The following is a 14,827-nucleotide window of genomic DNA, read 5'->3' as shown; positions in this document are numbered from 1 at the left end:
AAGTGAATTTTTCTTCTATTCTTTTAGTGATTATCCTAGATATTACATAATGTATTATTTAGAATCCAACATAAGTTAGTAGTTGTACCTCTTCTTGGATAATTATGAGTTTAGAATACTTAACCTCCATTTGTTCCTTGGTATCTTTGGTGTTTTTTGTATTGTGATCATACATTTTCATTTTGTACATCAATTTGTAAACTCACATTTTTTTTGGTACAGTTGGTTTGCCCTCATGTTTATCCAATTATTTACCTTTCCCTTTGTGTTGTTCATTCCTTCTTACATATCCTTGATTCCATCTGCTGGGAGGTGGAGGTATTGAATAATATCCTCTGAACTGAGAAGAAACATTGAGACTGAAAAACGAAGCAGGCGACTCCATAAAGTATAATTATGAAGTTTATTGTGGGGAACTTACACACGGGCAGGATGTGGGGACAATGATCCAAAGGCATTTGCAGCTGTGCTTGGAGAAGCTGAAAGGGGTACAACAGGCTGAAGCTACCAAGTGAGAAGCATGTCTGCAAGATGGGAACCAAGGATTTCTTCCTTTCCCTGAGGGCCTCATGACCATTTAACCATTTGAAACAGAAAAAGGCATTCTTCCAGATTCCAAAGGTAGAAGCTGGTAGGGAACTCATCTGGTGTAGGCACATTCCTTGTGAGTTAGGGTACTGCTCAGTCACAGGGAAAGGAGAGGGTGTAGGACAGCCAGGCTAAGATGAAGCTGATCAAATGGACACAGTGTGGTTCAACCACACACTATCAGATTATTTTCCTTCTATCAGGACTCTCTTTAGTATTTATTTAACATAGAATTGCAGATAGCAAATTCACTCAATCTTTTATTTTTATTTTTCTCTTCACTTATGAAAGATATTTCTGTTAGGTTTGGAATTACACAGTGTATTAAAAAGCAGAGGCATCGCTTTGTGGACATAGGTCCATCTAGTCAAAGCTATGGTTTTTCCAGTAGTCATGTATGGATGTGAAAGTTGGACCATAAAGAAGGCTGAACACTGAAGAACTGATGCTTCTGAACTGTTGTGCTGGAGAAGATTCTTGAGAACTTCTTGGACTGCAAGAAGATCAAACCAGTCAATCCTAAAGGAAATCAACCCTGAATACTCATTGGAAGGACTGTTGTTGAAGCTGAAGCTCCAATACTTTGGCCATCTGATGTGAAGAGCTGATTCGCTGGAGGGAGCTGATGCTTTCCCAGACCCTGATGCTGAGAAAGATTGAAGGCAAAAGAAGAAGGCGGTGGCAGAGGATGAGATGGTTAGATAGCATCACCAAATCAATGAACATAAATTTCAGCAAACTCCAGGACATAGTGGAAGACAGAGAAGCCTGGCATGGTGCAGTTCATGGGGTTGCAGAGTTGGACATGACTTGGCAAATGAACAACAATGATAATGTAATTATATGGTGGTAGTTTTTGTTTGTTTTGTTTTGTTTTTTTAGCACCTTAAGTATCTCATTCTGTTGATCGTAAGCTGTTATAGTTTCTCTTGGGACCTCAGCGGTCTGTTATATTATTGTTTCTTTTAAATATAATACATCTGTATATTGGCTCTTTTCAAGTCCTGGAAATGAGTTCAGGGTAGTTTGGGCAGACAATTCTAGAGTGTTTGATCAGAACATGGCGTAGATATGTGTATGTGGGCTTGGGTGAGTACCTTCTCTTGGCTATTGTAGATTCTTTATTAAATGGGGAGGCGAACTATCTTAATCAAGTTGAGATGCTACAAGGTAACACAGATTGAGTGGCACAAACAATAGACAGTTATTTTTCACAATTCTGGAGGCTGGGGAGTCAAGATCAAGGTGCTGGAAGATTCAACCCTTGGTGATAACTTTCTTCCTGGTTTGCAGATGGCTGCCTTTCACTGTATTCTCACATCATAGAGTGAACTAGAGTCCTGGCCTCTCTCCCTCTTCTTATAAGGACACTAATCCCACCACGGCAGCCTTACCCTCATGACCTCATATAAACCTACCTCTCAAAGGCCCCATCTCTAAATACCGTCACAATGGAAGTTAGGACCTCAACATATGAATTTTAAGGGACAGAAATGTTTAGCCCACGACAGGCACAGAGGGACAAAAGACATTCATTCTTTCATCTAATAGCTAAGCATTGATTCTATAACAAAGGTTAAACTGCAAAATTAGGACTGAAAGTAAACAAATAAGATAGGCAATTATAACAGTACAGAATACAAATGATACATGCTACAATAGTACAGAAATTATACAAATGACAATTGAGCAATGAGAGGGAAAAAAAATGGGAGACAGAAAAGTCTGCTGATCTTTAAAAGCTAGAAATCAAAGGATATCAATTAAAGCACATAAATCAAGTATGGTCTGTTCTTCCCAGGGCCTATTTCTGCTACATGAATTAGATCATATGTACCCGATTTGAAGTTGGTAGTGATGATGCTGGCATACTGAGGAAGTCACATTTATCCATGAAAGATATTCATCAGAGTGTTAAATTTCAAACCACAAGGGAATGGTGGTAAGTTCTAGGGGAGTACAAAACTGAACCCAAAGCCCAGCTACTCCCTATTGCCCTTCTTGGCTCACCTTTTCTGTGTCCACTATCTCTGATGGATTATTGCACATTACTTCCCAGCCATTGTGATTGCTGCCCTTGCTTCCGAAACCAACAGATGCAACACTTGCTCATAACTCCTCCCCTCAAACTACTTGCATTTTATAAAAAATAGTGTATTTATGGTTCATTCCTCTATTTACTAAAAACTTAACATCATTGACTGACTGTCTGATTATTGGGCAAGGGTTTAGATTTTGAACGGTCTGATCCTAACTCTATTTTCCCCAATGCTTGTTATATTTAGGAGAGAGCTTTCTTAAGTGTGCATACAAACACCAGACCTTAATAACACACAAACATGAAAATTTAATAACAGATGGCCAAAAAGCACATGAAAAGATGCTCAACATCACTAATCATTGGTAAAATGCAAATCAAAACTACAATGGGGTGTCACCTCAGAATGGCCATCATCCATCTACAAACAACAAATGCTGGAGAGGGTATGGAGAAATGATAACCCTCCTACACTGCTGGTAGAAATGCAAATTGTTACAACCACTATGGAGAACAGTATGGAGGTTCCTTAAAAAGCTGCCATATGATCTAGCAATCCCATTCAAGGGGCATATATCTAGAAAAATCCATAACCGTAAAGGAAAACTTGCAATCCAATGTTCATGGCAGCACTATTCCAATACCCCAAACATGGAAGAAACCTAAATGACTACTGACAGAAGAATGGAGAAAGAAGATGTGGTACATATATACAATGGAATATTCAGTTCAGTTCAGTTCAGTCGCTCAGTCGTGTCCGACTCTCCGCGACCCCATGAATCACAGCACGCCAGGTCTCCCTGTCCATCACCAACTCCCGGAGTTCACTCAAACTCATGTCCACAGAGTCAGTGATGCCATCCAGCCATCTCATTCTCTGTCATCCCCTTCTCCTCCCGCCCCCAGCCTTTCCTAGCATCAGAGTCTTTTCCAGTGAGTCAACTCGTCACATGAGGTGGCCAAAGTACTGGAGTTTCAGCTTTAGCATCAGTCCTTCCAATGAACACCCAGGATTGATCTCCTTTAGAATGGACTGGTTGGATCTCCTTGCAGTCCAAGGGACTCTCAAGAGTCTTCTCCAGCACCACAGTTCAAAAGCATCAATTCTTTGGCGATCAGCTTTCTTCACAGTCCAATGGAATATTCAGTTCAGTTCAGTTCAGTCCCTCAGTCGTGTCCGATTCTCCGCGACCCCATGAACCACAGCACGCCAGGCCTCCCTGTCCATCACCAACTCCCGGAGTTCACTCAAACTCATGTCCATCGAGTCGGTGATGCCATCCAGCCATCTCGTTCTCTGTCGTCCCCGTCTCCTCCTACCCCCAATCCCTCCCAGCATCAGAATCTTTTCCAGTGAGTCAACTTGTCGCGTGAGGTGGCCAAAGTATTGGAATTACTCAGCCATAAAAAATAATGAAATAATACCATTTAGAGCAACATGGATGGACCTAGAGATTATCATACTAAGTAAAATAAGCCAAAGACAAATATCATATGATATCACCCATATGTGGAATCTAATTTTTAAAAAGATACAAATGAACTTATCTACAAAATAGAAACAGACTTAAACTTATTAGAAACAAACCTACAGTTAACAAAAGGGAAATGTGGTGGGGAGGGATAAATCAGGAACTTGGGATGAACACACACACAATACTATATATAAGATAGATAACCAACAAGGACCTACTCAATATTCAAGGAAACTACTCAATACTGTGTGATAATCTACATAATAAAAGAATATAAAAAAGAATGAATACATGTATAACTGAATCACTTTTCTATACACCAGAAACTAATAAACAATTGTAAATTAACTATACTCTAATAAAATTAAAACACTAATGATAAGAATACATGACTGAATAAAGTCAGATAGCAGAGGAAGAGGAAAAAAAATTTAAAGTAAGCTAACTTATTTATTGTCTACTTTAGACATTGTATTTCTACCAAAGAAACAGAACCAGTGAAAAAATATATATGTACATACACACAGAGCAGAGAACTAGTTTCTGTAATTGTACAATTGGCTAGGCAAGCTGTAATACACAGAGTACTCCACAGCAAAGGCAAGCTACAAACTCTCGGATAGGGACTAAGACCGCAGTCCACAATGGGAATTTCTTCTTCCTCAGGAAAATGTCAGATTTCCTGCTCTTAAGATCTTTCAGTTGATTAGATTAGGCCCACCCACGTTATTAAGGATAATCCTTTACTTAAAGTTAACTGATTAATAAATGTTAATCACATCTGCTTAATACCTTTAATGCAGTACCTAAACTAGCGTTTGATTAAATAACTGGGTACTATAGCCTAGACAAGTTGACACACAAATCTGACAATCACAGAAAATAATAGATAATTCCACCCCCCCAAAAATGATGATTAAGGATATAGTATAAGCTTCCCTAATAGCTCAGTTGGTAAAGAATCCACCTGCAATGCAGGAGACCCCAATTCGATTCCTGGGTCTGGAAGATTCCCTGGAAAAGGGATAGGCTACCCATTCCAGTATGCTTGGGCTTCCCTTGTGTCTCAGCTGGTAAAGAATCTGCCTGCAATGCAGGAGACATGGGTTCGGTCCCTGCGTTGGGAAGATCCCCTGGAGTAGGAAAGGCTACCCACTCCAGTATTCTGGCCTGGAGAATTCCATGGACTCTATATTCCATGGGGTCACAAAGAGTCGGACACCACTGAGCGACTTTCACTTTCACATATAGTTACAGATATGAAAGTAATCTCTAGCAAAAATACAAGACTTCCTAAATATCAAGATAATCACAAAATCAAAAAGGAGAGAAAAGAATATATAGTGAAATAATTTAAGTGATATGAACAAATAAGTGAACTATAGAATAATATAAACCAAAAGCACTTACATATCAATATTTTCACATGAACTAAATCTGTCTCTTAAGACATAATTTTGGGTTGGATTAAAAAGCGAAACTTGTGGGCTATTCACTGTAAAAGTCTTTCAACTTTGCTGATCATCAGAAAATTTTTATAATGACACATTTGTACATCAACATTGATAGGGAAAAATAAAAGCAAAACACCAGTCTTTGCTCCATGTATGGTACATGCATAAGACAAAGTACTACAAAATTTGAAAAAAAAAAAAAAGAAGGGCAAATATAAACAAGAAGGATAAAATAAAAAGAGAACGGATTGGCCAACCTCAATACATAATGTTGAATTCATTAAGAAAAAAAATTAAAAAAAATAGACAAAGTCACTTTATCAGGCTAAAGAGTACAGTATACTACTATGATTACATGCATTCAGAAACATAAATCACAGCTGTGAAAACTACATGGATAAACAGAAACATACTAGTCTAAGATCTTAATTCACCTTTCCTTAGAAGTTATATTAATTGACATACTTTTAGCTTCAACACTGAAAATAAAGAATATACCCTTTTTTCAAGGAATACAATATTTGGAAAGCTTGCCCATATACAAGATTATTTTGAAGCTTCCAATAAGTTTCTAAATAGTACCAAAAATGCTCTATGCTCACAGTCATACAGCACCAGTAATTAGTATTACAAAATACCAATAACAAAACAATAATACGATAAAGTCCTATAAGCAGCTCATTTGTCAAATATAAAATTCAAACTAAATCACAGAATATCTAGAAGAGAATGAATTGAAAACTCTTAAGATCAAATCCTATCCATTTACATGGTAGAAATATAAAGGGAAAAATACAGATGGAAAGTACATGTATTTGAGTAAATATGCAAAGCTTGGGCCCAATATCTACCATTTTGTTTTTTTTAACTTTTACCTCTACACCACTATTAAAAACTTCCAATTCTAGATGATTTCATAAGGAAAGTTTCATAGGAAAACCTTTAAGAAAAAATTTAAAATCCCTATAAACCATTTAAAATTATTAATAAAGGGGAAAGTCCAAATTGATCTTACAAAGTGAGCATAACATTGGTATCATGATCAAATGGAGAAAGTGCAATAAGAGAAAACCATATAAGAACTCACTTGTGTATATCAACTGATAATTCTAAAATTAAATAGTTTCAATCCAACTTATTTCAGACTCAACTTATATTACAAGAATAACATAGTATAAAAATGTGGAATTTATTCCAGAAATGCAAAGATGGTTCAATATTTTAAACATAGAAATATAGTCAAAGCTATGGTTTTTCCAGTAGTCATGTACGGATGTGAGAATTGGATCATAAAGAAGGCTGAGTGCCAAAGAATTGATGCTTTTGAACTGTGGTGGTAGAGCAGACTCTTGAGAGTCCCTTGGACTGCAAGGAGACCAAACCAGTCAATCCTAAAGGAAATCAATCCTGAATATTCACTGGAAGGACTGATGCTGAAGCTGAACCTCCAGTACTTTGGCCACCTTGATGCTAAAAGCCAACTCATTGGAAGAGACCCTGATGGTGGGAAAGATTAAGGACAGGAGAAGGGGGTGACAGAGGATAAGATGGAAGTTTGCTATAGGGAAGCCTAGAGTGTTGCAGTCCATGAGGCCAAAAAGAGTCAGACATGACTTAGCAACTGAACAACAAATATAACTAAATGTATTAATGGACTTACAGAAATAAATTTTAGGATTCTTTCCATAGATGCTGAAAAATGCAGTTAGTCATTAAACATCTATTTCTGTACTTTAAAACTTTCAGTAAAATAGGATTGTACTGCTAAATGTAGAACTTAAATTTATGATTTAATAAAAATATCAAATATACAGAAATAAATCTAACAAAAGAAATGGAAGACATTTAAAAAGAAAAGTGCAGATCTTTAGAAATATTTTAAAGAAAGAAAATAAATTGAGGGATATATGATCATGGAGAAGATTATAATTTCTTCCTAAAAAGATACATAGATTCAGTATAATCCTAATCCAAATTTTGGCAGGTTGCTTTTTGCAGAAATTTTAAGTTGATTTTAAAGTTTAGATGGAATCTCAAAGGACCAAGAATAGTGAAGATAATGTTAAAGAAAAAAACAGAAGTATAAAACTTTTCTAATGGATATGGATTTTTTATATAATTGAATTAGTTGAGACAATGTGGTCTTGTTCAAGGAAAGACAAATAAATTGGTGGAACACAACAGTGAGTCCAGAAACAGGCCCACACATATGGAGACACTTTGTGGCAAAGATGATATCACAGAATGGTCTTTCTAGTCAATGATGTTGGTCACTGGACATTCATGCATTAAAACAAAACAAACTCAGTACCTTCCAACATACCATAGTTGATTTGCAAGGTGGAATAAAGATCTAAATATAAAAAGTGAAACAGTAAAGCATCTAGAAGATAACAGATATCAACATATATTTGTGATGTTGATGGAGCAAAGATGTTGTAATGGGAAAGGACAATAGTAACCATGAAAGAGGATTAGAAAATTAGGGTTCATAAAAATATATTCACTCATCCAAAGACACACTTAAGAGGATAAAAAGACAAGTTTCAGTGTGGGAAAAGACATTTGTACCATATAAAGGCAACAAAAGTCAGAGTAAATAACTGTTAGCAGGTTACTGAAAAACAGGTTTGAGTTTTACCCCATTTTATATGAAAATAATAAATCTACAGTAATTCAAGCAACTAGCCCAGGAATAGATAAGTCAACAAATGGAACAGAATAAAGAGTCTAGAATTAGTGGGGGAAGAAAAATGTTTCCCACTGTTTTGCCATGTTGAAAAAAAAACCCTGATTCTTATCTCCTGCCAATATGCCTAGTCCCACTTTTTCAGTTGATTAAAGACATGAGCATAAAAATTATAGTCTTCCAACTTTAGATGATGCAAAAAAATGGAAAGATATCCCATGCTCTTGGATTGGAAGAATTAATATTGTTAAAATAGCCATGCTACCCAAAGTGGTTTACAGACATGACCTCATAAAACTCCTAGAAGAGAATGGAGGCAAAACATTCTCTGACGTGAATTAGATCAGGCTCCCAAGTCAAAAGAAAAACAGCAACATATACACATGTATGTACGCACATATAGTCAGGAATTACCATTGCCTAAAATTCTCCAACCAGTCCATTCTAAAGGAGATCAATCCTGGGTGTTCATTGGAAGGAATGATGCTAAAGCTGAAACTGCAATACTTTGGCCACCTCATGCGTCGAGTTGACTCACTGGAAAAGAATCTGATGCTAGGAAGGATTGGGGGTGGGAGGAGACGGGGATGACAGAGAATGAGATGGCTGGATGGCATCACTGACTCTTTGGACATGAGTTTGAGTGAACTCCGGGAGTTGGTGATGGACAGGGAGGCCTGGCGTGCTGTGATTCATGGGGTCGCAAAGAGTCGGACACGACTGAGTGACTGAACTGAACTGAACTGAAAATTCTCCTCTGTTTTAATACCAGACAATTAATGGCACAAGTGGCTTTTCATACCTCAGCCCAATCTTGAAACAACATTCAGGGAGTAAAATAACGTGTCAGAGAAAACAACCCAGTTGAAGAAGAACAACTAGCTATGTTATGTTAACCAAGAGAGGTATATTAGATGATATGCAGCACTTAACTCTTAATTCCAATCAGAGAAAAATGTGGCAAATGTCTGACAAGAAGATACATCTGTAATAATCACCTTCACAATTCCATCATCTTTGTTACTATATTGCAATGATGATTGAGATATTAATTAAGTGACAGGCTTCCCTTGTGGCTCAGCTGGTAAAGAATCTGCCAGGATTGTGGGAGACCTGGGTTCGATCCCTAGGTTGGGAAGATCCCCTGGAGAAGAGAAAGGCTACCCATTCCAGTATTCTGGCTGGGAGAATTCCATGGACTGTATAGTCCATGGGGTCACAAAGAGTTGGACATGACTGAGTGTGACTTTCACTTTCACATGATCCCTTTAGGTTGTCATTTCAGCAATAAAAAACTAATAGTGAGTCTCCCAAGGCCAAAGAAACAAAACCAAAAATAAGCGAATGGAACCTAATCAAACTCACAAGCTTTTGTACAGCAAAGGAAACCATAAACAGAATGAAAAGACAACCTACAGATTGGGAGAAAATATTTGCAAATGATGCAATTGACAAGGGCTTAATATCCAAAACATATAAGCAGCTTATACAACTCTGTATCAAATAACAAACATCCAATCAAAAATGGGCAGAAGACCTAAAGAGACATTTCTTCCAAGAAGACATACAAATGGCCAATAGGTACATGAAAAGATGCTCAACATCGTTAACTATTAGTGAAATGCAACTGAAAACTACAATGAGGTATAACCTCACACTAGTCAGAATGACCATCGTAAAAATGTCTACACATAATGGAGAGGGTGTGTAGAAAAGCAAATCCTCATATACTATTGATGGGAATGTAAATTGGTGCAGTCCCTATGGAGAACAGTATGGAGGCTACTTAAAAAACTAAAAATAAAGTTACCATATACTACAGCAACTCCACTCCTGGACATATGACAAGAAAAGATGGAAACTCTGAAAAGAGGCATGCACCCCAATGTTCACAGCAGCACTATTTACAAACATGGAAGCAACCTAAATGTTTTTCAACAGAAGACTGGATAAAGAAGATGTGATACATATATACAATGGAATATTACTTAGCCATAAAAAAGAATGATGTAATTAACATTTGCAGTAACATAGACGGATGTAGAGATTATTATACTAAGTCAGACAGAGAAAGCTAAATATTATATGATATCACTTATATGTGGAACCTAAAAAATAATGCAAATGAACTGATTTACAAAGTAGAAACAGACTCATAGACATGGAAAACAAACTTATGGTTACCAAAGGGGAAACGAGATAAATTGAGTATGGAATTAACAGATATATACCACTGTATATAAAATAGACAAACAACAAAGACAGGAAAATATATTCAATATCTTGTAATAACCTAAAATGGAAAAGAACCTGAAAAGAATATAAATACATATGCTTTTAAACTGTGATGCTGGAGAAGACTCTTGAGAGTCCCTTGGATAGCAAGGCGATCAAACCAGTCAGTCTTAAAGGAAATCGACTCTGAATATTCATTAAATGGACTGGTGCTGAAGTTAAAGCTCCAATACTTTGGCACTCTGATATGAACAGTTGACTCAGTGGGAAAGACCCTGATGCTGGGAAAGATTGAGGGCATGAGGAGAAGGGGGCAAGAGAGGATGAGATGGTTGGATGACACCATCAACTCAATGGACATGAGTTGAGCAAACTCAGGGAGATAGTGGAGGATAGGGAAGCCCAGGATGCTGGAGTCCATGCGGTCACAAAGAGATGGACACGACTGAGTGAGTGAATAACAATACATGAATCACCTTGTACACCTGAAACTAACACAATATTATAAATCAACTATAGTTCAATAAAAAGAAAGAAAAAATAGAACTATTGGAATCAAGAGAAAATTCTCACAAGATCAGAATATTAAATTATTTAGAATATGGTTCCAGATTTGTATATAAAATAAATTAATTCAGTATGTTGGCTGTGATTATCAAAAAAGCATAATTTAAAAATTTTAGAAGAATGTACAAGATTGTCTTTACAGTCTCACGATTCAAAAAGATTTTAAAGAAAGATACAAAAACCATGCTGCTGCGGCTGCTAAGTCACTTCAGTCGTGTCAGACTCTGTGCAACCCCATAGAAGGCAGCCCACCAGGCTTCCCCTTCCCTGGGATTCTCCAGGCAAGAACACTGGAGTGGGTTGCCATTTCCTTCTCCAATGCATGAAAGTGAAAAGTGAAAGTAAAGTTGCTCAGTCGTGTCTGACTCTTCACAACCCCATGGACTACATGCAGCCTACCAGGCTCCTCCATCCATGGGATTTCCCAGGCAAGAGTACTGGAGTGGGGTGCCATTGCTTTCTCCTACAAAAACTGTAGATCACAAAGAAAGAAAATAAATTCAACTATTAATACATTAAAATGTTTCTGATTACAGACGACACCAAACAAAATGTTAAGCAATTAGATGTGGAATTAGGAAAGATATGTGCAGCATATAAAATTGCTAATGAATTGGAAACAGCTTATATAAAGTACGCTTAAAGATCAATAAGAGAAAAATCAAGCCAATAGACAAACTAGCAAAGGATATGAATAGCTATACCATAAAAGACGGACCTTTTTTTGCAAAGTAATGTCTCTGCTTTTCAATATGCTGTCTTCAGTTCAATTCAGTACAGTCGCTCAGTCGTATCCGACTCTTTGCGACCCCATGAAACACAGCACGCCAGGCCTCCCTGTCAATCACCAACTCCCAGAGTTCACTCAAACTCATGGCAACGAGTCGGTATGCCATCCAGCCATCTCATTCTCATTCTCAACATTGTTTTCTGAATGTTGAGTTTTAAGCCTACTTTTTCACTCTCCTCTTTCATGAGAAGGTTGGATGGCATCACCAACTTGATGGACATGAGTTTGAGTAAGCTCTGGGAGTTGGTGATGGACTGGTAAACCTGGCGTGCTGCAGTCCATGGGGTCACAAAGAGTTGGACACAACTGAGTGACTGAACTGAACTGAACCATAAAAGAAGAAATAAGAAGACCATTAAACATTTGAAAATATGCTCAATCTCATTGGTAGTCGGTACTCATTAAAATTGTAAAAGGGATGAATACTTTTCAAATTATTATTTTTATTTTTTGCCACACTACATGGCATGTGGGATATGAGTTTTCTGACCAGGGATCAAACCTATACCCCCTGCATTGGAGGCATAGTGTCTTAACCACTGGTCCAGAAGTTAAAGAGACTAATATTAAGGTACCATTTAAAATCTATTACATGGGAATATATGAAAAAAGCTATGACAATTTAAATGGCCTGTGAGTATATAAATTATTGGGAAGTATAATACAGCCCTGATCGTGACATAAAATTTATCTAGTTATTTAGAAATGTCAAAGTTAAAGACACACAAAATCCACACATGGCCCCCAATTCACCTCTCAATGCTTATAGTAAAGAAATTCTTACACATGTCAAAGACTACAAATGAACAGGTTTTATTTGCTACAGCAATACTTTTCATAGTGAAACTAAATATCCATCGATAGGAAAAATACGAAAATTATTATACTACTTGTACTGACATTGAGAAATCTTGCAAAAGTAATGCTGGAGGAGAAAAGCAAGGTGTGAACTATAAATTCTCTATGATAGCATTTAAATAAATCTGAAACAGTCTGTAAAATATTATACTATGTATCCATAATTCTTAGCTACACACATATGTAAGAATGCTATAAAAACATGTATCAGTTCAGTTCAGTTCAGTTCAGTCGCTCAGTCGTGTCCGACTCTCCGCGACCCCATGAATCACAGCAGGCCAGGCCTCCCTGTCCATCACCAACTCCCGGAGTTCACTCAAACTCATGTCCACAGAGTCGGTGATGCCATCCAGCCATCTCATTCTCCGTCGTCCCCTTCTCCTCCCGCCCCCAACCTTTCCCAGCATCAGAGTCTTTTCCAGTGAGTCAACTCGTCGCATGAGGTGGCCAAAGTATTGCAGTTTCAGCTTTAGCATCAGTCCCTCCAATGAACATCCAGGATTGATCTCCTTTAGAATGGACTGGTTGGATCTCCTTGCAGTATAAGGGACTCTCAAGAGTCTTCTCCAACACCACAGTTCAAAAGCATCGATTCTTCGGCGATCAGCTTTCTTCACAGTCCAACTCTCACATCCATACATGACCACAGGAAAAACCATTGCCTTGACTAGACGGACCTTGGTTGGCAAAGTAATGTCTCTGCTTTTTAATATACTATCAAGGTTGGTCATAACTTTCCTTCCAAGGAGCAAGCGTCTTTTAATTTCATGGCTGCAATCAGCATCCACAGTGATTTTGGAGCCCAAAAAAATAAAGTCTGACACTGTTTCCACTGTTTCCCCACCTATTCCCATGAAGTGATGGGATCAGATGCCATGATCTTAGTTTTCTGAATGTTGAGCTTCAAGCCAACCTTTTCACTCTCCTCTTTCACTTTCATCAAGAGGCTTTTGAGTTCCTCTTCACTTTCTGCCATAAGGGTAGTGTCATCTGCATATCTGAGGTTATTGATATTTCTCCCAGCAATCTTGATTCCAGCTTGTGCTTCTTCCAGCGCAGCGTTCCTCATGATGTACTCTGCATATAAGTTAAATAAGCAAGGTGACAATATACAACCTTGACGTACACCTCTTCCTATTTGGAACCAGTCTGTTTTTCCATGTACAGTTCTAACTGTTGCTTCCTGACCTGCACACAGGTTTCTCAAGAGGCAGGTCAGGTGGTCTGGGATTCCCATCTCTTTCAGAATGTTCCACAGTTTATTGTGATCCACACAGTCAAAGGCTTTGGCATAGTCAATGAAGCAGAAATAGATGGTTTTCTGGAACTCTCTTGCTTTCTCCATGATCCAGCGGATGTTGGCAATTTGATCTCTGGTGCCTCTGCCTTTTCTAAAACCTGCTTGAACATCTGGGAGTTCACGGTTTACATACTGCTGAAGCCTGGCTTGGAGAATTTTGAGCATGACTTTACTAGCGTGTGAGATGAGTGCAATTGTGCGGTAGTTTGAGCATTCTTTGGCATTGCCTTTCTTTGGGATTGGAATGAAGACTGACCTTTTCCAGTCCTGTGGCCACTGCTGAGTTTTCCAAATCTGCTGGCATACTGAGTGCAGCACTTTCACAGCATCATCTTTCAAGACTTGAAATAGCTCAACTGGAATTCCATCACCTCCACTAGCTTTGTTAGTAGTGATGCTTTCTAAGGCCCACTTGACTTCACATTCCAAGATGTCTGGCTCTAGGTCAGTGATCACGTTATCGTGACTATCTTGGTCGTGAAGATCTTTTTTGTACAGTTCTTCTGTGTATTCTTGCCAACTCTTCTTAATATCTTCTGCTTCTGTTAGGTCCATACCATTTCTGTCCTTTATCGAGCCCATCTTTGCATGAAATGTTCCCTTGGAATCTCTAATTTTCTTGAAGAGGTCTCTTGTTTTTCCTATTCTGTTGTTTTCCTCTATTTCTTTGCATTGACGCGAGAGACGCCGGCCCCAGCGGCGCAGACGCGAGAGACCCCGGCCTCGGCGCAACGAACCACGCAAAGAGGTGTGGCCCTGAGGAGCTACCCCACTCCTGAGGCCAGGGCCGGCGGCCGAGAGGAGCTGCCCCATGTCCAACAGGCGGTGGCTGC

At 38.3% G+C, this 14,827-nt stretch overlaps 1 protein-coding gene across 1 annotated transcript in view; it reads right to left on the bottom strand.

The window, feature by feature from the left end:
* Window positions 1-405: 405 nt before the first annotated feature.
* LRMDA (leucine rich melanocyte differentiation associated) overlaps window positions 406-14,827 on the bottom strand; it is a 1,238,587-nt gene continuing 1,224,165 nt past the window's right edge. The window contains exon 8 of the mRNA XM_088842049.1: window positions 406-1,234. The gene's annotated coding sequence lies outside the window, so the exon portion shown is untranslated. The remainder of the gene's footprint in view (window positions 1,235-14,827) is intronic.

Source organism: Moschus berezovskii, chromosome 12 (genome assembly GCF_049115385.1).
Source record: "Moschus berezovskii isolate FMDL1 chromosome 12, NW_MosBer_1.0, whole genome shotgun sequence".
Taxonomy (NCBI): domain Eukaryota; kingdom Metazoa; phylum Chordata; class Mammalia; order Artiodactyla; family Moschidae; genus Moschus; species Moschus berezovskii.
This window is presented reverse-complemented; position numbering and strand designations above follow the sequence as displayed.